Source organism: Ctenocephalides felis, unplaced genomic scaffold (assembly GCF_003426905.1).
Source record: "Ctenocephalides felis isolate EL2017-DRISC unplaced genomic scaffold, ASM342690v1 CF-g0.4_SCAFFOLD_01886, whole genome shotgun sequence".
Classification (NCBI taxonomy): domain Eukaryota; kingdom Metazoa; phylum Arthropoda; class Insecta; order Siphonaptera; family Pulicidae; genus Ctenocephalides; species Ctenocephalides felis.
The window spans coordinates 110,328,726-110,355,468 of NW_020538040.1; the positions used below are offsets into that span (position 1 = coordinate 110,328,726).

Genomic DNA, 26,743 nt, shown 5'->3' on the forward strand with positions numbered 1-26,743 from the left:
AAATAATCAATAACTGCTTTAAATAATTTCAAATAGATTATCTTCTATATATATAAAAATAAGTCGGGTTTTCTTTCCTGATCAAATTTTTCCTTTTCAAATATAAAACAAACAAAAAATTTCTTCATCTTTCTCACGAAACCATCTGGCGGCGAAAGCGAGTTCGTCGGGTTTGCTAGTTATATTATATATATATATATATATATATATATATATACTAGCTGACCCGACAGACGTTGTTCTGTACTCATGTGTACAATTTTTCAATTTTTTATACTAATATTTACTGCTTAGTTAAAAATAATAATTACTGTTTTTTGAATTACTATTTACATCAATATATGAGTGATGTTGAATGTAGAACTATTTCAAATAAAATGATTGTTCTCAATTCCCACAGTTAACACTTTAATTATTCATTTAACAAATATTAAAAAATGTTCAATAAAATTGTATATTAAAAATTATACACTGCGATTTATAGAACAAATTTATTTCCAATAGCTCAATTTATTTTATTGCATTTAAGGGTTATATAGTATTTTTAGTCATACCTGTAGATGTGGATGTATAAATGAATGATTTTTTGGTTATTCACGACTAAAACATCGATTTTCCAAATTTATCACACTAAAAATAATCGTCTGCCTTTGTGATTTATGTCACAGCATAAGATACACGTTTTGAAAATTGAAATCTTTTAAAAGGTACAACAAATTCAGAAAGAATTAATATATAGCATTCGCGGCAAAGGTGCAATATCACCTTTTATTTTTTTACCCAAAATATATGCTTCAATAATGTTGCCTATAATTTTTATAATTTCGTACCATATTTTAACTGGCTTTTAGTAATTTTAATATCTAAATTACATTTTTTCTCCAATAAATCAATATACATTATTGCTTAAGTTTATATTTGAAGTGAATTAATTCGTCAAATCCTGTTCACATGTGCTTTATTCAACTTACAATCAACAAAATTATTGCTCTGTGAATTTTTTTACTGTACTCCAATTTACTTGATATTTTGGAAATAGGCTAATCTTTATCTTAATTTCAATGTTTTTAACAATTTGCACTCTGTCACCATTCACAGCATTAATTGGATTATTACTCTTTTAATTCTGATTTTATCAGAACTTGTAATACACTATTTTAAAGGTGATTAAATGAGCTACAACTTTCTCTATCATTAATTTTACCGTAACTTCTCTTATTGTAAAACGGCGAAGGGTTAAAGGGCTCGAAAGACCTCTGGTTGGACAGCTCCTTAATTAATCATACATCTATCAATATTTGTGTAACGAAAAAATAATAAACAATAATAATTAGTCAGAAAAATACCTCGAATTTTCTTATATATATACTTTTATACGTATTCTTTCAGAGGTATTATGATGAGAAATTGGTTGTTTTTTTTAAATGTTTTTTTTTTCATGAAATCATGAGTTTTTTGAGAATCATTTGTACTAAAGTTGTGGTATTTTCTAGAATCCATCAAGATCTCTTAAACCAAGTTAATTCTAGATTGAATACGATTATTTTTAATTTTGGTGGATATGGCACTCGAAGTATTTGATTTAAATGAAAAAAAAAACATTGCATGCGTCCTTTATCTGCATGATAGCTCACTCATTTTACACGCAGAAGTACTCATTTTAAAGCTTATTTTGAGCACTATAAAAACCCATTTTCATATCTAGCCTAATAATGTTCCTAAAACACTATAAAATAACGATTTATTAAGATTTTAATTGATATAATTCTGTTCATTACATGATTTTCGTTAAAATGTATATTTTTGAAGGTGTTAGCAAAAAATGATGAAAAACGCAAAAAAGAAACAAATATTCAGTAGCCAGTAACTTGAAAAGTATTTCCTTTTTTGAAAAACATTATTAAATATTTTTCTCGTATAATTAGTTCTTTTATCGATACCCAACGTTATTTTGAAAAAAGTAAAATTACACCACTGAAAAGAAATCATCCACCCGAGAAGTGGTAAAGGAGTCTAAATTGTTTTCACTTCTGAAGAGTAAGATGAACCTAGTTCCAAAATTCCAAACGAATTGGAAAATAGTAAAAATTTCAGACCCAAAGCGCTCCATTGAGTAAATATTCCGTACCCAATGACAAACATATGAATTTTTGACACAATGAAACTTCTAAATAATTTTTTTTGTATTGTGACTTAGTATAGTAAGGCAAAACGACTGCAAATTGAATATGTTTGAGCGCAATCACTTATGGCTCGCTCCTTTGCGCGAATTCGTACGGCGAATCTGTTCGCAAAGTGCGCAAACAAAATTATTGCAAGCAAAAGCAAACCACGCGCACGTCAGACGCATGCGCAGACTGCATCACTTGTCAAATGCATGTTATATTATTTGCATCTTATATTAATTTAATTTTTGGCACATCTCAGCTGCTTTTCGGCATTAATAATGTAGACATTACATTTTCCTTATTCATAATTATGAATTTATTATATTCTAATATTGCCTTAGTCTATAAGTGAATAGAAATGTTTGGCAAATGACAGTCCTCAATTGTTTTTAATGTCAAACTAAGCTTCAAATATTTTCAAGGGCAAACAATGATAAGCGGTTTTTTGTAATTTTTTCTATTTATTTCTACAATTTAACTATATTTCTATGAATCAAAACATTCTAAAAAATTTCCCGAACAAACTTCAGGAAGATTCATGAAAATCCGAATTATAGTTTAGGAGGAAATATGAAACTTGCATTGTTACAGAAGAATTTTATATATAAGATATATTATGAAATTGGGCAACTAACGTATTCTAGATAAATTTACATAACAAAATGTAACTAGCTGTAAGTGGAATTCTGTCTTAAGGCAATTAGGTCATCGTGCTTTAAGGCAAATTGCTGGTACTTTCCATACCGCAATTCAAAATTCGAGTAATTAATAATAATCAATAGAAGTTGATCAATGATTTGAAACTTTTAATAGAATTTCGAACCATATTGAATCATTCTATCTTAAATCATTTATTTTGAAATATTTTGGAAATTCTGTACTTTTTTTCAAAGCAATCGTACTGCTTTAGCTGCATAATGACGAAATATCAAAGCGCGTAAGCGCCGCGTCGCAGTCTAACGCGTAAGCATTGGTACGGAACCCATAGATTTTTTTTTTTTTTTGTAATAGTTTTATTTAGGAATCAGAAAAATTACATTTTTCTATAAGCTAAATTGCAAATTATGTTAATTTTAAAATAAGATAGGATCCACTGATCTATCTTACATTATGTTACTTAATATATTTATATATATATATATATATATATATAACTAATGATTGTACTTAAATACTATGTAGAGGCCACTTTCTCTTCAATCTTGGGTTTTGTTGAGGGCGCAGTAAATCCTTTATCGATTCATTTGGGTGCATCTCCAATCTGTTACGGTATTTAGATGATAGTTCTTTATATGTCTCGTGCACAGTCAGCATTTTTAGGTCGCCATAGACAGTTTTGTTAGTGACATACCAGGGTGAGTTGAGGATGGCTCTTAAGATTTTAGTTTGTGTTCTCTGCATAATTTCCAGATTAGATTTGGAGGCGCATCCCCATAGCTCTAGACCATAGGTCCATATTGGCTTAATGATAGCCTTGTATAGCAGTAGTTTGTTTTCGACGGATAGTTTGGACTGTCTGCTAAGTAACCAGTTCATCTCCTTCATTTTTAATAGAATTTGTTCCTTTTTCTTTTTTATATGTTCTTTCCACGTGAGTCTTGTATCTAGAGGGAGTCCCAGATATTTTACGACTTGTACTTGTGGGATCATGATGTTGTTTAAGTATACAGGAGGACAAGTTTTTTGACACAATGTGAATGTTATGTGCGCAGATTTTGATTCGTTAATCCGTATGTGCCATTTGTTTAGCCATTTCTCTAATATGCAGATATAATTTTGAGTCAGTTGAGATGCTAATAGAGGATTTTGATTTCTGAATAAGATAGCAGTGTCGTCTGCAAATGTAGCTATAATAGAGTTAGGAGGTATTGGTATATCTAATGTAAATAATACATATAATAATGGTCCCAGGATGCTGCCCTGCGGGACACCTGACCCTATTTTACAGAAATCTGACAGTTCAGCGTTCACTCTCATCTGGAAAGATCTATTTTCTAAATATGATTTTAATAACTTGAAGTATTTAACTGGAAAGTGTTTTTTAATTTTATATAACAGCCCAGGATGCCAGACTTTATCAAAGGCCTGACGAACGTCCAAGAAAATGCCACTGCAATATTCCTTTTGTTCAAATGTTTTATTAATATTTTCAACAATCCTATGGATTTGTTGAGTCGTTGAGTGTTTATGTCTGAACCCGAACTGATGTGACGGCATCCAAATGTCTGTTGGTAAATCATGATTAATTTTTTTATATATTATTTTTTCCATTATTTTGGAAATTATAGGAAGCAAACTGATAGGTCTGTATGACGAAACATCCGTTGGATTTTTACCTGGTTTGAGTATCATTATAATTTGTGCCTTCTTAAAGTGGTTTGGCCAGTAACCAATCCTGAGTATAGCGTTGAATATATATGTAATTGCAATAATTGTTCTCCTTGGAATTTCTTTAATGACTTTACCACTTATTAAATCATAGCCCGGAGACTTTTTTGCTTTTAGATTATTTATTTCATAGCTGACTTCCTTTAGTTTAACAGGGGTTATAGCTTCCACCATTTCTATTGATTTATATTACTATTGAAATACTGAAGTTAAATGTTTGGCAAAAAGCAGTGCCTTTTCGAGATCACTTCTTGCCCAAGGTTCATTTATATCTTCTCTAACTGGTGGTGCTGGGATTTTTGGTTTTTTATTATTCCGAATTGGCTGCCAGATAGTATTGTCCGTTCTAGACAGGCTTAAAATATATTGTTCAAAATTTTCGGAAGTGGCTAGTTTTAATTTTGCTTTGAGCAATCGGCATAATTTATTAAATTGAGTTTTGTCTTCTGGCCTGTGATAACGTTGCCATTTTGCTCTTGCCCTCCTTTTCTCCTGTATTAGATTTTTTATTTCCAGCGGGATATCTTGTACTTCCCGAAAATGTAATTCTGGAGTTGCTTGTACCACTGACTCCTGAATGTTAAAAATTAAGTCGTTTATTGATTTATCGATATCTTCTTCATTTTTCAATCGCATTTCAAGATTTGTTCGTTCATTTAGTGTGTTGCGAAATTTTTTCCCAATTTGTGAATTTATTATAAAGTATTCTGTTGTTTTTTATAGGAATTGGTGCAATTCCTATTGTTAGAATGATTGGAGAATGGTCGGATGATAAATCAAAAGATGGTTTTATTTCAATGTTCTTATCATCAATATCCTTTGTAATGAAGAAATTGAGCAGATCCGGTATTTTATTAGTATCGCTCGGCCAGTATGTTGGGCTTCCAGTTGATATGTAAGAGAGATTGTTTTTATCTATTGCATTTAATAATTCCTTGCCTCTAGATGTAATTAATCGAGAACCCCATCTTGTATGTTTGCAATTGTAATCTCCTCCTACAATAAATTTTGGGCCTAGTTGTGAAAGAAAATTTTCGAAATCAATCTGTTTAATTTTATGTCGTGGCGGACAGTAAACCGCTGACAATGTTATGTTATACGACTGTAACTTGACTTTTATTGAGGTTGCCTGCAGGAGATCATATTGATAATCTGGTAAAGGATAGTGATCAATTGTATTTTTAATTAATATAGCTGTTCCACCATGAGCTGTACCGTCAGGATGATTGCAGTGTCGCATCGTATATCCAGGTTTTTTAAAATATGAAAAATTTGTGAAATGCGTTTCACTAATTAATAAAATGTCTATTTGGTTAATTTTTAAAAATGTAATTACTTCCAATCTATGTTGAATGATTCCGTTAGCGTTCCACAGTGCAATTCTTAAAAATTTAGCCATTAGTGTTGTCTTTTATTTACTAAGGTTGTAAGCATACTGAGCACCATAGTGTTCTGTTGAATCAGTTGATTAAACATATTTTTAAATTCTAGAAGAAAAGCTGTGAAGTTCGGCCCTGAACTTGTTATGTTTTCAATACTGTTGTTATTGTTTAGTACCTGGGAGTAGGTTCGGTTATGATCTTGATGTGAATTCGTCATTGTGTTGTCGGAGCGAGAAGTGGCGTTTCCATTATTTGATGTGATACGATTATGTAATGTTGTTGGATTATTACAGTCGGCAGTACTATGGTTATCAGAACATCTGGCACAAACGTGGGGTCTGTTGCAATATTTTTTCGTGTGACCAAATAATAAGCAACGTTTGCATTGTATTACTGTTTTATTATTATTAGGGGGTTCTACACGAATAATGTGATTTAAAATTTTTGTTACCAAGTAGACATCTTTATTATTTTTATTCGGTTCTAAATCTACGTAAAAAAGATTGAGCGGTGATTTAGTTACTCTGCTAATAATATTTGTAATATTTCTGACTTTGTGACCCAATAAAGCAAGTGCGTTGACAATTTGACTTACGTCCGTTGTATGGTGCAGGTACCTAATGACTACCCGATACGCCCTCTCCTCTTTCAATTGGTATGTATGGTGTGTTACTTTAGTATTCCTAAAGTGTTTTGTAAGTGTACGAAACACTTCAGAATTCTCACATAATATTTTGATTGTGTTATTGTTGATAGCGCGCAATGTGTATTGTTTTGGGTCGATAATTGTGTTTAGTTCATGAATCATTTTGTTCATATCATCAACGTCATAAGTAAATATAGGTGGCGGCTTTTGGATTGTTTGGTTAGGTGTGTTTTCTTGAGAATTGCTACCGGTACTTTTCTGAACTTCTTTAATTGTTTTTAGAGGTTCATACCTGTTTTGTAAATTAATTGAGTACGGAGAAATTGTTCCGTGTATTTTTTGTTTCTTTGGGTTTGGAGCCAGCTGCCATGGATGACCCGGATTGTAGTCACTATCTTCGTTCATTTCTGAATCTTGAGAAATACTAGGTTGTGGAGTTATGTTATTTGCATTATTAATTAGAAAATTATTAACGTAATCGGCATCAGTCATAGAAGTATCTTGAAGCACATTTTGAGATTCTAGTATCGGCGGGATGTTATTCATTTCCCCGAAGGGAATGAATTACTACACGTATTGACACTCACTATAACAAATGTTTTTATTTTTCACAGTATTAAATTAATTTGAAATACAAAATCAATAGTACATTAACTCACTTGTGTTCTTCACAACAATAACTGTATAAATAACCGGTTTGTAGGTAAAACTATTTGTTGACCTTTAGACATGTTATCGCCTCAGCGGTTGCAGGTAGACTGATGGAACCCATAGGAATGTAAACAAAATTCATACTTATTGTTAAAGTATCTATAAAATATCTGATAATTTGATGTGCATATGTCTAATGATCATTTTTGACCGCCAGATGGCTCATTTTTTTACTTTTTCTTCCATATCTCCAAAGTCGTTGGACCTGCCTTTCCAAAAATTTGAACAGTTCTTCATTTAGTCAATACAAATAAAATGTTTTTTGAATTATTCAAATCGGACGCTCCGTTCTCATAAGAGTTACCGTTTTCGGCACTTTTTACGCCGTATGTGCAGAACGGCTAGACCTGCCTTCGCCAAAAACTAATCAGCATGTTTCCTTATCAATACGAATCGAATGCTTTTTGAATTATTCAAATCGGTTGATCCGTGTTCCCGAAATCGTCGACGAAAATTTGTATCCGAACATACATACATACACACACACACACACACACACACATACATACATCCATTTTTCCTAAGGTATGCCAAAATGTTCAGAAAGTTTTGAAACGTAAAGATCTATAAAAATTTTCATTTTCGATTTTTTTGCGATTACTGTAATTCGCCCTACGGGAAGTTAAAAAGGCATTCGAGGACTTCATCTCATAAAGCAATTGAGTTACAAATTTTCGATTTTTTTTTCTAATATTTTGAAGCTAGACCAACCTCCCTCAAAAAGAAGTCTCTTTTTCACACCGACAACACTAGTAAAATGTTTTTTGAATAATTTTATTCGGATGATCGGTTCTCTCAAATTCTGTACGATCATTTTTGATCGCTTTGCGCCCCATAACTGCAAAACAGCTTGACCTGCCTTTTACGGTCAGCATGAACTGAATGTTTTTTGAATTATTCAAGCCGATTGTTCTATATAAAGGACTTTTGTTTGAACCACATAAGTAAACTTTAAAAATTAAAAATTTTGATACTGAATCTAAAAAAATGGAAACAAAATTTATACCCATTATTAAAATCTCTATGATATATTTGATAATTTGATTTACACATGTCCACTAGTTATTTTTGACCACCAAACGGTATTGGGTGGTAAATGGTATTTTTAGGGGCCAATTCTCGGCTAAAATAGAAATGTTCTGCTACTGTTCGGCTCTGTAATCGTTTCAGATGATAGTCACGAACTGTCAAAATGATATGTCTTTGCTGTTTAGTTATTTATACGATACATTTTATATGAATTTATAATATTAATCGCGCTTAATAAATGACTTAACAGGGAGATTGCATTGAAATACTAATTGCAGTAATAACTCCATGTGATTTTTCACGCGTAGACTGATGAGTCTATAACTAAGGGTCCCTCACAAACGGCATTATGCGCAATTCAGTTAAAAGTTGGTTTGATTGTTATTACAATATTACTATCTTATTTACGCAAAATAAGACTGGCAATTAATAGAATATAAATTAATAGAATATGGATTTTTGTTGTATTGTTATTTTGTACGAAACAATCATTTAAATAGTTAATGCAAAGTATGAGTTTACTGTTATATCAATTTTCAATTATTTTTTTAATTCAATTTCACTTTGTTTTACTTTTAATTTTGCTTTGTTTCTTTTCTAACATGACAATAGAAAAATAGAGTAATTTATTTAAATTATATACTATTACTAAAATATATTACTAAATTATTATATTTTTGATGTGGTATGAAATAAATATATTTTGATGATTTTAAGCATAGTTATACAAGTATGACATAGTTCATAACTTATTTTAATCTTTGGTTTTTGTTAATGTTTTTCTTATTTTTTGTTAAAGAAATTATTGTCAAAGGGTAAATTTCATTTATAGCGTTACATATTTATATACTAACGCAAATTACTAGTGTAGCATGTTAAATATCTAGCTAAAAACACCCCAGTGCGGCCCATGCTAAGTACACAGTGTCGCGACAAGTAACGGTATATGTGCACTTGTCGCTAGTATTTGTAGGCGCACCGAGACGCATCGAGGCTCGCTGAGGGTAGTTCGACTGCGTGCGCGAGAACAGGCAAGCACGTCGGTTGTAAGAGAAAGAAGATATTGCATGAGCACACAAACGCAATTGCATCATAGCGACGGGGTCATGTCTAAGTATAAGTACAGGTCAGAAAAGGACATGACCACCGACGACCAAGACGAGATGGGGAAAAGGAACAAACCATCGCAAACAGGGAAGATGGAACGAGATGGGAGAATGTCCACCACCTACCCCCAGAGCAACGAGGGATGGGCTTCGATGGACCTCCAGAGTATAAAACTAGAGCCCCGTTCCAGAATCTGTCTTTTTGCGGATCAGCTCTCAGCGTGCCAATAAGTCAGTACACTCAGTCGGAACACTTATTAAAAGCAACTTGAGAGAGTCTGAACCGACGTTCCAAAGTGGATATAGTACGTTGAGATACACGGAAATAAACACTCGAACGCTTGGTGACTGGCTCAATCTAGAAGCTTGGCTCCGATCCTTCCAGCGATAAGAAGACTTTCTAAAACCTTGTATCTTGTCAGAATTCACTATATTTTGTAAATATCTGTATATATATTTAAATACAAGACCAATACTCTGAAAGCCGTCTCAGTTATTTTACAGTACATATATATATACCTTTTACAATTGGCGCCCAACAGCGGGACAAGATAAGCAAGACGGAGTCTAATTCGATTAAAAGAAGAATAAGCCCACGCAACAAGATGAGCCTGACGGAAGAGCAGCTACAGCGTATCCTAAGCGCTGTAGTACAGGCAAATACAGTGCAACAGCCGACAACACAACCACAGAAGAGTGGGAGCTTCGCTAACTGCGATACACGATTCAACGGAAGCAGAGATCCAGTCGAAGTGGACCATTTCTTAACACGGGTGGCAACATATAAGGAAATAGAAGGGATAAGCGACGAAAACGCATTAAAAGGATTACCGCTTCTTCTCACAAATACGGCTGCACTATGGTGGAAAGGAAACAAAGAGCAAGCAAAAGACTGGAAACACGCGCTTGAACTATTACAAAAAGCATTTTCACCGAAGAAGGCGCCCTACCAGACTTACTTGGAAATATTTGGTAAGCATCAAGATGAAACAACGGCGACCGATCTTTTTGTGTGTGAGAAAAAGGCTCTACTAGCAGCTCTACCACCTCCAAAACACACCGAGGAACAACAGCTCAATATGATATATGGGTTACTGAACATAAAAATCAGAGAGCGGATTCCCCGGGATAGCTTCGAGACGTTCGAAGAATTGCAACGGAAAGCCCGTGAAGTCGAACAAAATATGCACGAGGCAACAGTTACAAAACCCAAAAATAATGCGACATATGCTAATCAATGTACGTTCTGCAATCGGAGAGGCCACACAGCAACGGAATGCCGCAAGATGGCCAAAGCGCAGAAAAATCCGCCTAGCAATGCAAGCAACCTCCTGAGGTGTTATGGTTGCGGGAAGTCAGGCGTAATAAGGAGCGTATGTCCAGTATGCAACCCCGTGAAGCCAGCGAAGGACACCGAAGACATTCAAATATGTATTTTAGATGTACAAGAAAAGAAAAGAAAACCAAGATGGACCTATGAACGGAAGGCGGAAGCAGCAACCCAGAGAGTACAAGACACAGGCCGAGGACTATTAATCCCAGCACCAGACGTTGAAATACGTACGACGGCGTGCTTGATCGCGAAACCGCAGCCGCGGCCGGTCTTACAAATACTAATAAATGGGAGAGCCACGAACGCGCTTCTGGACACGGGGGCCCGACGAAGCCAGCTGAGCCACCAGATGTATAGAGATCTGAAAGAAAATGGACACATATTCAGACCTGCACCATTTCGAGTGACCTTAGCGGATGGCCGGCCCTACGACGATGATCTTCTAGTAACCTCGGTCGAGGTACACGTAGCGGAAAAGCGGCTGACGATGCAGTTCCTGGTAATGCCGACAGCGACAAGTAGTCAAACGCTAATAGGTATGGATCTCATCAAAGCCGCTGGGATGAAATTTGACTTTTCGCAAGGATTGTGGGGTCTCGCCGAAGACCGTCAACCCAGACGTGAATTCGTTCCCGAACAACAACTAGAGATACAGGCAGGGAGCTCTGCTAGTAACGAGGAACTGTCGAAGGCATGGGACAACGAATTCGACCCACATTTCATAGATTATTTAGAAAAAGAATACTTCAACCCTATGTGTACCATCGAAACCACGACGCTGGAGGCAGAGGAAGAAAAGAGTCTCGTTCAACTATTAAAGGACCACGAAGAATTATTTAAAGAATCAGGCAAGCCTTGTGAAATCATCAAGCACCACATAAGTACCGGCTCGCATCTCCCCGTAGCTACACCGCCGTACCGGATGTCACCGCATAAAACGGAATTACTGCGAGCCGAGATAAAAAAGATGTTAAACGACGACATAATAGAAGAGTGCGAATCGCCGTGGGCAGCACCTGTGGTGCTGGTGCCCAAAAAAGAAGGGGGAGTGCGAGTATGCGTGGATTACAGAAAACTTAATGCGATAACAATACCAGATGCATACCCACTACCCAGGATAGACGACCTTCTACACGCGGCAAAGCAGACAAAATACATGTCGACACTGGACTTACGGTCAGGATATTGGCAAGTCCAAGTAACCGAAGAGGATCGCCCGAAAACGGCATTTACGACGCCTTTCGGCATATTCCGGTTCAAGAGAATGGCGTTCGGTCTCAGGAATGCACCCGCAACGTTCCAACGACTAATGGATCGACTACGAGCAGGGCTCAAGGACATGCAAGTATTCGCATACCTAGACGACCTAATAATATTATCGCCGACATTCAACAAACACATGGAGGATTTAAAGCAAGTATTTTCACGAATGAGCACTTTCAACTTACGAATGAATCAAGACAAGTGCCATTTCTGTCGTCCCAGCGTTAAGTATCTCGGACACATTTTACAACCTGGCGGTATCCAGACCGACCCAGAAAAAATTGCAGCCATAATTGCTATACCACCGCCGAAGAACGTGAAGCAATTACTGTCGTTTTTACAAACATGTTCCTGGTTCCGGAGGTTTATTCCGTCATTCGCCGACGTAGCTCGTCCCCTGTCATCCCTTACGAAGAAAACAGCCGTATGGAAGTGGGAAACGGAACAAGCGGAAGCCTTCGGAAGATTAAAGAAATTATTAACCACAGCACCTGTCCTGAAACAGGCAGAACACGGTACCCCGTTTATTTTGAGAACAGACGCCAGCAGCTATGCAATAGGGGCAGTTCTACTTCAGGGGGAGGGTCAGGAAGAACATCCGGTCGAATACGCAAGCCGGCTTCTGACCAAAGCGGAAATTAATTACTCTACCACAGAGAGGGAAGCTCTAGCCGTAGTTTGGGCAGTGAACAAATTCAGAGGCTATATAGAGGGATCACAAATCATGATAACGTCCGATCACCAGCCACTGAGATGGTTAATGTCACTACAAACTCCAAGCGGTCGACTAGCAAGATGGGCATTGCAGCTACAAGAGCATGATCTCGTAATAAAATACATGCAGGGTAAACTAAACGTCGTAGCTGACACACTGTCCCGACTAGTCTCAGAGCAAACGGAATTAAATCAAACGGAAGAAAATCATATAGAAATCAATCAAATAGAAGTGGATTTTCCCACTAAAGGTGCAAAGCAGTTAAGTGAAAGTCAGCTAGAAGATGACTCCCTAAAAACTATAATCAATTGCCTAGAAAACGGCGAATCAGAAGAAGAAGCGCTACAATGGACAAACCGCGGATACGTCATTTCCGAAGGAGTTCTCTATCGTTACACCCCGGAAATAGACTCCGAAGAGGCACAATGGGTTGTACCTGAGAAACAAAAAGGCGAGATTCTGAAGAGGTACCACGACGATCCGACAGCAGGACACTATGGCATAGAACGTACCACGCAGCGAATCTCCTCTTGGTACTACTGGGACGGCATGAGAAAAGAAATCGCCAAATACGTCCGGACATGCACACAATGTCAAAAGTACAAACCATCTAATCAGAAACCGGCTGGATTGCTGAGAACCCCGGTAATGAAACAGAGGTTCGAAGTCATGTCCGTGGACCTGTTTGGGCCGCTTCCCGAAACTCCAAACGGACAGCACTGGGTATTAATCATCGAAGATACGGCTACCCGGTGGGTCGAGCTCTTCGCGCTAAAAACCGCGAGCGCCAAGGAAATAGCGTCCACACTAATCAACGAGGTCTTCATGCGTTATGGAACACCACGGAGACTCATATCGGACAATGGAACACAGTTCATCAGCGCAGTAATGCAACAATTAACCTACTGCATGGAAATCGAACAACAGTTTACACCGGTGTATCATCCCGAAGCTAATACGGTCGAAAGGAAAAATCGCGACCTGAAACCTCGCCTAGCAATCTTGGTGGGAAGAGATCACCGATCATGGGCGGAAAAACTACCGGAAATACGCTTTGCTATGAACACGGCATTATGCAAAAGCACAGGATACACAGCAGCTTATCTCACATTCGGCGCAGAACTACGCACGCCGGATGACACAAATCGAGATTTAAGAGCAATCGTGGAAAATGAAAATTTTGTGGCAGAAATCACACCACGCCTGAAAATGTTGGCAAGGACACTGCAACAGGCAAAAGCGATTAACAAACGTGAGCAAGAATACAGGAAAACATATGCGGACAAGAAAAGAAGAGAAGGACCGACATATAAACCTGGAGATTTAGTGCTGATTAATACGCACATGATAAGCAAAGCGAAAGAGGGCAAAACATCGAAATTTGCTCCGAAAAATGACGGTCCTTACGTCATACTAAGCAGGAAAGGGGCCACAACATATGAAATAGGTTCCAACACGGATAAAACGCAGATCATAGGACTATACCACACATCTGCTCTAAAGGAATACAAAGGCAACGAATCATCCACTCCAATATACCCAGTAAGGAAACGTGGACGGCCAAGGAAGAATGCTGGACTACTCGCCGGGACGTCTTCGCGTCCAGAGGGGGAGTCTGTAGCATGTTAAATATCTAGCTAAAAACACCCCAGTGCGGCCCATGCTAAGTACACAGTGTCGCGACAAGTAACGGTATATGTGCACTTGTCGCTAGTATTTGTAGGCGCACCGAGACGCATCGAGGCTCGCTGAGGGTAGTTCGACTGCGTGCGCGAGAACAGGCAAGCACGTCGGTTGTAAGAGAAAGAAGATATTGCATGAGCACACAAACGCAATTGCATCATAGCGACGGGGTCATGTCTAAGTATAAGTACAGGTCAGAAAAGGACATGACCACCGACGACCAAGACGAGATGGGGAAAAGGAACAAACCATCGCAAACAGGGAAGATGGAACGAGATGGGAGAATGTCCACCACCTACCCCCAGAGCAACGAGGGATGGGCTTCGATGGACCTCCAGAGTATAAAGCTAGAGCCCCGTTCCAGAATCTGTCTCTTTGCGGATCAGCTCTCAGCGTGCCAATAAGTCAGTACACTCAGTCGGAACACTTATTAAAAGCAACTTGAGAGAGTCTGAACCGACGTTCCAAAGTGGATATAGTACGTTGAGATACACGGAAATAAACACTCGAACGCTTGGTGACTGGCTCAATCTAGAAGCTTGGCTCCGATCCTTCCAGCGATAAGAAGACTTTCTAAAACCTTGTATCTTGTCAGAATTCACTATATTTTGTAAATATCTGTATATATATTTAAATACAAGACCAATACTCTGAAAGCCGTCTCAGTTATTTTACAGTACATATATATATACCTTTTACACTAGTAAGTATTGTCAAATGATGGTATACGATATTTTACTTGTAATATATTATGCATTATCGCTTGCATATGAAAAGAATCAGACAATATATAATGTGGTTGTTAAAAAGATATAAATTATAAGTTAAAACTAGTGGTGCATGGCATCGTGCCTTATGACAAATTGCTGGAACTTATCGTACTGAAAACTAAATTATTAAAAAAAAAACTTTGTAGAAATTAGATTTTTGAGAATTTTTGAAAGAATTCGACTTTTTTGTAAAATTAGATTTTCCCGTAGGGCAAATTTTTGTATATCTTTACGTTTCAAAGGTTTCTGAATACTTTGGCATATCTTAGAAAAAATGGACGTATGTGTATGTGTGTGCGGATACAAATTTTCGTCGACGATTTTGGGAACACCGATCATCCGATTTGAATAATTCAGAAAACATTCGATTCGTATTGATAAGGAGCCGTGCTGATTAGTTTTTGACGATGGCAAGTCTAGCCGTTCCGAAGACACAGGGCAAAAAGTGCCAAAAATGGTAACTCAGTTTTTAAGAGAACGGTGTGTCCGATTTTAATAATTCAAAAATCTTTTACTTGTATTGACAAGATGAATCACTGATTAAATTTTAGGGAAGGCAGGTCTAGCGGTTATGGACTTTGAATAAAAACTAGTGGGATGTATGGCATCGTGCCTTAAGGCAAATTGCTGGAACTTCCCGTACCATAACGAAATGTTCGAGAAATTTTGAATGCTTTCAAATAGATTATTATAAATAAATATTGTAGCATTGTCTAATATTTATAAGAATCATATAAACTGAATTGCAAAGTTGAAATTATTTGTTTGAAGTATATTAGATCTATAGTCAGAATTAAAAATAAAATCTGAATTATTTTCGATATACAAAAAAATTTTTTTTCGAAAAAAAAAAAGTTGAAACAATTTTTTTTTCCAAAATCAATTATTTTGTTAAGACAAGCAGAAGGTTGTTTGAATCATTTAAATCGGACGCTTAGTTCTCTCAAAATTTGCGATTTTTTACATATTTAGCTCTGTATCTTCGAAATGGCTGGGCCTGCCTTTGCCAAAAACTGATAACCACTTTTCCGAATCATCACTAATTGAATGTTTTTTAGATCATTCAATTCGGAATTCATTCGTTGCTCCGTTCTCTCAAAAACTCGATTTCTATTTTCTGCACTTTTTGCTCTTTATCTCCGTAATTGCTGGACCTGCCTTTGCCAAAAACTAATCAGCTCATCTCTCTATCAATAGGAATCGAGAAGTTAAAATACATTCAATGCATCAATACTTATTTAGCTCAAAGCCACCGTTTTAAAGATGCATTTGAAAAGTACGTTTAAACGCCACTTACGAGGTAGTGTGCTTAGCTCGTTTTTTTTTCGTTGTTTTCCCAATAGGCATATTTCGCAGGTCTGTTGTGATTTTATTTGTTTCGGAACAATTGCAAACTAACATTTGTGAATTTAGGTTGGTAAAAATAGAGGCGGTAATTATAAAAAGGCAACTAAATTTATTTCTGGGAGTCATAATTTTCAAATGTTTCATCTTTTTCGTATCGTTTTTTGTTATTAGGGATCGTTCAAATATCACGTAAGCAGATTTATTACAATTATTTACCCCCCCCCCTTCCCCTTGTCAGCAAAAGTAAGCAAAGCTCTTACCCAAAATAAGCAAATCAATAACCCCCCCCCGCCCCTCTATAGTGCTTACGTAATACTTGAACGGCCCCTTATCTTCTTCTTGTTTTTATTCTTTTTCTTTTTCACTTTGATTATAAGCTTTTTCTGGTTTAAAAAATAATTTGTTCAGTTGGAGTTCGAGTAAATTAATATCTTCACCAACATCCCGTAGGGTAAGTTATAGTAATCGCAAAAAATCGAAAATGAATTTTTTTATATATCTTTACGTTTCAGAGGTTTCTGAACATTTTGGCATACTTTAGAAAAACGCATTAACAAATATTATTTTGCAAGTGTTCCGAAACAAACAAAATCACAACAGAGCCGTGAAATAAGCTAAAAAAAAACGAGCTAAGCACACTAGCTCGTAGATGGCGTTTAAACGTACTTTTCAAAGTGATATATCTTTAAAACGGTGGCTCAGAGCAAAAAAAGTATAGTTGAATTTTTGTAGATAATTTTATGCTCTACAATATTGTCTCAGGTAATTTTGCGATAAAACTGACCATTTAGCTAAAAATCGCACGAAGGCCATTTTTTATCTTTGACCTTGTGCCATTTTTTTAGCTCGCATCGGATCGATGAGGACTTTTGAGATTTCTTTTATAATTGTATTTTAAACAATTCTGTCAAGTTACAGCCCATTATGAGTTATTGTAACCTTCACCTTCATTGACCGGGCGGGTTATGTTTACATAATTTTGTTTCGTAAATTTGTTTGGTTATGATTTCTCTAATTTTTCAAATCACATTCTCATTTCATATATTATTTATGTTATTTTATCTCACCACTTATAATGTTAGATTGCGAAATGAGACACGTGTTATTTATTAGCTATAAGCTTTATATATCTTTATAGGTATGAGCGGATAAAATTTTTCGTCGACGATTTCGAGAGCACAGATCGCTCGCTTTGAAAAAAAAGATTCCTTATTGATGGAGAGACGTGCTATTTAGTTCTTGGCAGGTTCTGCCATTCCGAGTATAAGGAGTGAAAAGTGCCAAAAATGGCAATTCAGTTTTTGAGAGAAATATTCAAAAAACATTTTACTTATATAGACGGAATGAACAATGTTGACTAAATTTTGTAGATGGTGTGAAAAAATGCTTTTTCAAAAAAATTCGTAATTTTTCAAGTTTCAAAAAATTCAAATTTTTCAAATACTAAAAACTGAATAGTTTTTAAAAAATATTAAAATTCTTAAAAAACGATTTTTGACATATATTCAAAATATTTCGAAATTTTCATTTTCATTGAAACAAATATACGAATATATTCAAAAATTTCCGAATTCTCAAAAATTTTAAAACAGATTTTTTTCAAATATAAAAAAAAACAAAATTTTAAAACTTTCCAGAGTTTTCAAAAATGAAAATTAACAAATTTCTTGTAACATAAACATAAGTTGTTTGTGGAATACGCTCAATTTAATAAATACTTATGAATTTACAATATGTATATTATAATAAATAATTTATTTGAAAATATTTAAAATAATTGTCATTAATAATTAAATACTTTTCATTGATTAATTGATTATTATCATTCCTCGAATATTTAGTTACGGTACGGTAAGTTACAGCAATTTGCTTTAAGGCACGATGCCATAACCACTAGTTTTATCCAAAATAACGAATAGCGGATTCAATTGAAATTGAGGTAATGTCGAAGCGGCCGTGTTTGCGATCCATTTGTACTTATGTATCTACTAGGCTTTGTCGGTTTTCAAAAACCGGTTTTTTGACGAAAATTATGGAGTTTGAAAACCGGTTTTTTAGTAGAAAAAGCCGGTTTTCACTGTATAAATGGAAAATGGCAAATATAGCCAAATATAAAAGATAGTAGCAAGCGTTTTGATTCTTGGAATCATATCGGTTCAATAGCATTTTGAATCGTATCCCAGAAAGGTTTTGTGTTATTTTTTGTCCAATGTATATATTAATTTAAATTTTTATACCAGTGTATATATGAATTTAACTCAGTGTGACTTCTTCTTGAAGAAGTAACTCCCTCTACTCAATCTTAAAAAAAAGAGTATTTCGCCCCAGGAGCCACAAATAAAAGAACAAACTAGCTGTAAGTGGAATTCTGTCTTAAGGCAATTAAGGCATCGTGCTTTAAGGCAAATTGCTGGAACTTCCCGTACCAAAAATTATTTTTTTAAAAACAATTAACATTTTTGAAAAAAAATTTACTTCGAAAAAATAAGATTTTTGAGAAACTATAAATTAGATAAAAAATTACTTTTTTTGAATTTTTTTTTTTAAATTTTTTTTTGAAAAAAATCTTTTTTTCTTTATTTTGACATATTTTGGAAGATCTAAACTTTTTTTCAAAGCAATCGTACTGCTTTAACTGCATAAAGACGAAATATCAAAGCGCGTAAGTGCCGCGTCGCCGTCTAACGCGTAAACATTGGTACGGAACCCATATGAATGTAAATCAAATTTATACTTCTGTTAAAATCTCTAAAAAATATCTGATAATTTGATGTGCATATGTCTAATGATCATTTTTGACCGCCAAATGGCATTTTTTTTTACTTTTTTCATTAGATCTCCGAAACCGCTAGACCTGCCTTTATGAAAATTTGATCGGTTCTTCACCTTGTCAATACAAGTAAACTGTTTTTTGAATTATTAAAATCGGACGCTTCGTTCTCTTAAAAACTGAGTTACCGTTTTTGGCACTTTTTGCCCCGTATCTTCGAAACGGCTACACCTGCCTTCGCCAAAAACTAATCAGCACGTCTCCTTATCAATACGAATCGAATGTTTTTTGAATTATTCAAATCGGTTGATCGGTGTTCCCGAAATCGTCGACGAAAATTTGTATCCGCACATACATACACACACATACATACACACACACACACACACACACATACATCCATTTTTTCTAAGGTATGCCAAAATATTCAGAAACCTTTGAAACGTCGAGAAATGCAAAAATTTTCATTTTCGATTTTTTTGCGATTACTATAACTTGCCCTACGGGAAGTTAAAAACTTAAGCCCGGTGCACACGACGCCAGTTTTTATGCTGGACAGTTTTTGTTTGGTTGTTACTCTAGCAACGACATGATAAGTCATAATTTACGATCTTGCGCGACATAATTTGCGATCTGGCCTGCTAGATTTCACGCATTCACAACGGCGGTATACTCATCATAATTTCTATGTAAAAACGTTGCCTTAGCAACTTCGGAATTTGATTTCATAACAACTTATGTCCTCGCAAATTCCTGCCGTATTTTAGGAATAGAGCATGTCCTATTCGCCGAGAGATGAACTATCTCGTGACCGATACCTTCAGTGTCCAATAGGACAGCTGTATTTTGTCACGTAAATATCAATGCGTACTTGATTCATGTACTTCGATTTTGAAAGCGTTTAGTTTTTATTTTGTAAATAGATATTTGTGTATACATAGCGGCGTGAATAAATGATTAGTTTAGGAAAGGCAGTTCAATAATTTTAAAATATTCAAATTTCCGAAAAAATTTAAATATGTATTTTTTATTCAAATTTTCGTAATTTTATCTGAAATATCAAAAAATTTCAAAATTTCCAAAAAATTAAAAAAAAAATCAAATCGTTTTATTTCAAAAATTTCGAAATTTGCAAAAATACTCAAAATTAAAAAAAATAGTGGGGTGTATGGCATCGTGCCTTAAGGCAAATTGCTGGAACTTCCCGTACACTAACGAAATGATCGAGGAATATAAAATGTTTTAAAATAGATTTTTATAAATATTGTAACATTGTCTAATATTTATAAGAATTATATAAACTGAATTGGAAAGTTGAAATTATTTGTGTAAAGAATATTAGAACAGAATTAAAATAAAAATCTGAATTATTTTCGATATACAAAAAAAAATTTTTTTTCGAAAAAAAAAATTTTTGAAAAAAAAATTTTAAACAATTTTTTTCTCCAAAATCAATTATTTCGTTAAAACAAGCAGAAAGTTCTTTAAATCATTTAAATCGGACGCTTAGTTCTCTCAAAAACTGCCATCTTTTGCACATTTAGCTCTATATCTTCGAAATGGCTGGGCCTGCCTTTGCCAAAAACTAATTACCACTTCTCCCAATCATTACTAGTTGAATGTTTTTAGATCATTCAAATCGGATGCTCCGTTCTCTCAAAAACTCGATTTATATTTTTGCACTCATTGCTCTTCATCTCTGTAATTGCTGGACCTGCCTTTGCCAAAAACTAATCAGCACATCTCAAAATTTTTGAAGAAAAAAACCAAATATCTTTTATGTTATCGTCGATCTCCAACGGCACAAAAAAGGCCCTTCACTGCTGCAGTGATTCCGGCCTTCTACGTGGATCAAATCCAAAAAAAAAAAATTTGTTAAACTAGATAATATTGTCTGCAAAATGAACTACGATAAAACAGAAATCAAAAATTGATTAAATGGCGGCGTTTTTAAAAAAAAGTTTTTGGACTGTCAAAATTCGATTTTTGATCCTATCAAAAAATCGATAGTTTATTTTACGGAGAACTATATATAAAACATGTACAAATAAAATTGATAGTGATCGATCAGCAAATTCGAAAAATGCTGTTTCGAGAAAAACGCGTTTAAAGATAAAATGATCGTTATACTATATACTATGTATATACTCTTTAAATGGCTGTGACTCAAAAACTATTTAAGATATTGATTTGAAATTATGGTATGTTATTTTAAAGGTATAACCTATCAAAATATGAAAAAATTGAAAATTCGACTTTTTGAAAATTTCACACTAGTTGTGCCCCTTAAACTGAAGCATTTTATTATCTTTTAATTATTATTGTTTCACCTAATTCTAATCAGATGCGATACATACATGTTTTTGTTTACTATTCATACAATTCCCTGTTTGTACACTTATAAGCATTAGTGTATTTTAGACCTATAAAATATAAATTGTGAAATTCACAGTATATATTTATAATAATATATTTGAAAATGCACGAAATTAATATTAATAATAAAATAAGTGAAAATCTGGCGCAAAATTCTTGCTCGCTAGAAATCCTGTTACGATAGAAATCATGTTACAAGGAATACTAGCGTCGTGTGCACCGGGCTTTAGTATTAGTATGTATGTCATGCTTTAAAAACAATTAAGTTTGGTCGCAAGTAAGAGAGTATTTTCTATTTTTGGAAATATTGTATGTAAATAAGGACACGTCTAAATAACAAATCGATAGATATTTCCAATTTTTTGAAATCATATTTTATTAAACAAAAAAATAACTAAAATTTTTAAAATTAATTAATTAAAATTGCTCTGAATAGAAAATACTCGAGGTTTAGCTCAATTGTTTTCACAACTAAAATTGATAGTAACAAGTGTGTATCATGTACCAAATATTTTGTTATATTTTTTTTAATTTAATAAATGTTTCTTATTTAAAAATATATTATTTTTATTTATTCGAAAACTGTTCTTTCACTGTGATAAAAAAAATTCATTCCTATATATGAAAATGATGCATGAAGAACGAATAATTATTTTCAAAGTTATTTAATTCAGGTAAACTATTATTTTTTTGTTCTACTGATTAAAATTAAATAAATAAAATAATTTTGTTTACTATCCATTGAATTGAACAATAAATAAATTCAGTCAAATACTGCTTAAAATTGCACTAAATTTGCGGATAAATTTTTGTTTTTACGGAATATTGGAACAAAAATTTATTTTCAATATAAAATTCGAAAACTGGTTAAAACCGGTTTCCTGCTAAAATTTAAATTCGAAAACCGGTTCTCTGAAATGTCGGTTTTAGTATAAACCCTAGTATCTACGGTATCTAGTTTATAGTTTATACAGTTCGTCTCCGCATCTTCGTTGAATAAAACAGTTAGTTTATTTACAGTTCCATATATCTTATTATTGTATTATGCACAAACATATTTCAGGAAGATAGTGATTCTTTTACAAGATTCACATGCTGATTAACACTTTCTTTTATAATCCCGCTTTTAACCGTTCTACCTGCAACACATTTTTGGTCTTCGCTTCCGCCACAATTTGATTTTTGCTATTTGTTCATTATTTATTAGGTGATAATTTTTAAGTCAGATATGTACAATTTGCTCAACGCATTAAAAGTTTCTAGCGACTGAGCCAGTTGGACACAAAAAATTATTTCTACGTCTTGTATTTATTTGAGAATTAAATTTATATTTTTGTCACTTTGAGCTAAAAGTAACTGTCTGTTAATTTGTTCAGACACTATATTGTTATCAACAAATTTATGAATTTTGAAATTTTATACAAGTAATGCATTTCAAGAATGTTGTTTTCATTAAAGTTCTTTCAATTTATTTGGACTTCAAGCCCTTTAAATAATTTTCTAAATTCTAATTGTACAATTACTTTGCAAAATAATATTTTATAATACATTCTCTATTTATACCTAAACTAAACTAGTGATGCATTGCATCGTGCTCTAAGACAATTTGCTGGAACTTATCGTATCGTAATTAAGCATTCGAAGAATAAAAATAATCAATTGTTTTAAATATTTTGAAATAGATTATTATCAGTATCGTTATTTTATAAGTGCTTTTTTTTAAATTAGGCAACGAGCGTATTCTACATACTATTTGTGTAGATTTATAATAAATATAAACATATATGCAAACAAAAATATTCTCGAATTTTAAGTTACGATATGGACTTTTATCAGATTTTTATAAAAACAATCAGGCTTAATTTTTGAAAGCTATCGAATATCTTGATTGGTACGTTCCTACACCAAAATGAAAAATAAAAAATGTGAAAGTGCCTCTTCCTAACTTGTTTTTGCAAACCCTGGATTGGGGTTGGTAATGGCAAGAAGGTAAGCACGCATTAGAATGTGTTTTTTTTTCAAGATACTAAAGAAAGCAGGGTAATTCCCTGGCAGGCGCCTGGAAAAAATACAATACGTTAAAATTTCAAGAAATGGAAGTGCAGACAAGCAACGCACTTAAGAATAAATATGATGCTCTCTGCACAGACATGGATTGAGAAAACTATTAAGAAAAAAACTGAAGATCAGCACCGCAAAAGAGACCATCCGATATATCAAAGACACCATGAAAATAAATTTTAGATACAAATTTCTGAAAAGCCACATGCACAAAATCTATACGGACACTGTTGAAGATCTCGAAAAAATAAAAAAAATACTACTAGAATCCCACTACCAATTTTACATTTACACCATGCAGCACTGCAACAACTGGACTCCACTTAGCCATATAGGAAGCAGAGGTCTGCGAAGATTTACTACTGAGAAAGGTGCCAAAGTGAAACAAATTATACAGGTGAAAGTTATCGGATGGCAGGCAATATAAATTGCCCATCTTTACAGTCGTACTGGACAAAGATCAAGACATGTCGGAGCTGAAGCGCATCACTAACATTGAGAAACACATCTGCTTCTGGAAGGTGTATTGACCGCAGAACAGAGCGTTGCAGTGCCACAAATGCCTCGATTTCGGACACATGTCGTACACCTGCGACAGTGCCTCAATGTGCACGCACCAGGCGCGAGCCAGAAACTGCCAGCGGAGGCACCGATATCTGTCAATTGCAAGAGTGATCATCCGGCCAACTACTCTAAATACACTGCACTTTTTAATTACAAAAAAATCATACCAAGAAACTGTGGCAACGTACTGGTGAAAGACCACTGAAAGAATACGCAAACAGACTGACTAATGAGATGCGCGACCACCGGAACGAAACTTGGACTAAAAGACTAGAAAACATTAACACTGACTCACACAAAGTTTGGCAAACCACTAAAAAACTGACGCGGAAAACAACATCCATTCCCGACACCAGCAGACAAAACTATTGGCAACAAACTTTTAAAAAGTCCACAAATAAAATGCCAATATATCAAACGCTGACCTAAGTCGAGGCGTACAAGAATCGATTAAAAGTTTTACCGAGACTACAAAATTATATAGACGCATAAAAACATCAGGGGCGTAACTACCGCCGTATCAAAAATACGGGGCCTTCGAGCCAGGGGGGCCCCAATGAGCGCCAGCAGAAAGCAAAACTACAATATTTCAAAAAAATGAATAATTTTAACATAGTTTGCATTTCCTAGATTTTGATAGATATAATCAACTAAATCATTTTCAGATTTCTTTCTTAACTGTTTCAAAATATTAGTTTCATTTCTGGAACTTTACAACATGCCAGTAATGACTTAAAAAAAATTACTATTTTATCAAGTAATTTTTTGAATAGACTGTGCGAATTAAGATATGAAAAATTATTGAAATAGTTTGCTACAGAAGTACAAATAATTTGCAAAAAAGATGGATTGCAATAACTATTTTAAAGAACAAAAGACAAATGATAAGGAAGCATTATTATGATTGAGTTATAACAAGATGAGAGAATTTTAGACCCAAAAATTATTTTAGTGTACACTATTCCTGTTTGGATATATTAATTTCACATTGATTTCAAAACCTTTGCGACGTAAGTAGTAACATTTTTTTTGAAATCAGAATTAATAAACATTTCAGGAAATCTGTAAAGAGTTACTGTAAAGAAATACTGTAAAAATTACTCATATGATCATGACCAATTGATGGTTCTAAATAGGTTTGAATACAGAAATTTAAGAAATTTATTTCATTAAGGTACAATGATGGATGCAATAGGCTTGCATCCAGTTTTCCCAATAAAATAACAGTATGCATTTTTTCTTGGCCCTTTAGAAATATCTACCAGACCTGTATGTTCCTAGACAGAAACTTTATAAAATTTAAAAACCACTAAATAATTCCGTTTTTTTCAAAAAACGGCAAGGTGAGTGAATATATATCTGGGATCATTTGTGAAAAATTCAGAAAATTGGAGCAAATTAGATAGATATATGTATTTTTATATTTTGTGAAAAAAAATTTCTTCTTGAGGTGGCCTCTGATACGGGGCCCCGCCAAGATACGCTACGCCCCTGAAAAACATTGACAGACTATACCGACAAGTGGCAAATCAAAATGAATCCACAAAAAACTGAGGCTATTTTCTTTATAAAGTTTTGTGGATTGGTGCAAGGATGTCAAATTCCTTGGAGTGACCTTGAACCATAGACTTATTTAGTTGCACCAAACATACCAACATAAAAATCGGACAGATTTGCGTGATGATAAATCTACTGACACCTCTCTTAAACCACAACTGTCCCCTGAGCGTGTAGAACTCTTTACTTGACATTAATAAGACCGTTACTGTTTAACCGTTTCAGCATGGAACACGACAACATAAACTAATCTACGAAAACTACAGACTGTACAAAATGAAGCCTTACGACTAGTACTCAAGTTGAATAATAACATCCAGGACCTTGGCCAATATACACGCGAAATAGTATAGTATGGCAAACACGCCATGCCAAACTATTGCCTGATCGACCCATAGCGACAAAAAAAATTTGAACATAACTCTGTATCAAACAAGTATTGTCTATGACTATACATTGTCTTGCATTTTTTTTCTCCTTCTTTATATGTCGTTGATTATTTTATCATACCTTTAAAAAAAAAACAAGATGTATTTTTTTTTTTTGGAAAGCTGCTAATAATTTTTCATTTTTATTACATATTGATCAAGGGCGTAACTATCGTTGTATCAGCCGTATAAATACGTGGTCTCCGAGCCAGAGAGGCCCCCAACGTCTATGACCAATCATTAATGTTAAAAAAAATCGCTAAAAACGAATTAATCGTGAAAACTTTGTTCAATCAAATTTAATGTCGTTTATAAAGAACGCGAGCAATGTAAAATTATTATTTTAAAGTTTTTTTTCGCGTTACGAGGGCCTCAAACATGCGCAAAAATTAGGAAAATCCTACGAATTTTTGTTTTATTACACAAATAACAAAAGTTAGAATAAT

The 26,743-nt window shown here is 34.4% G+C and overlaps 1 protein-coding gene across 1 annotated transcript in view; it reads left to right on the plus strand.

Moving 5' to 3' along the window:
• Nucleotides 1-26,743, plus strand: part of LOC113378387 (lateral signaling target protein 2 homolog) — a 124,201-nt gene that overhangs the window by 59,478 nt on the left and 37,980 nt on the right. The gene's annotated exons all lie outside the window — the stretch shown is intronic.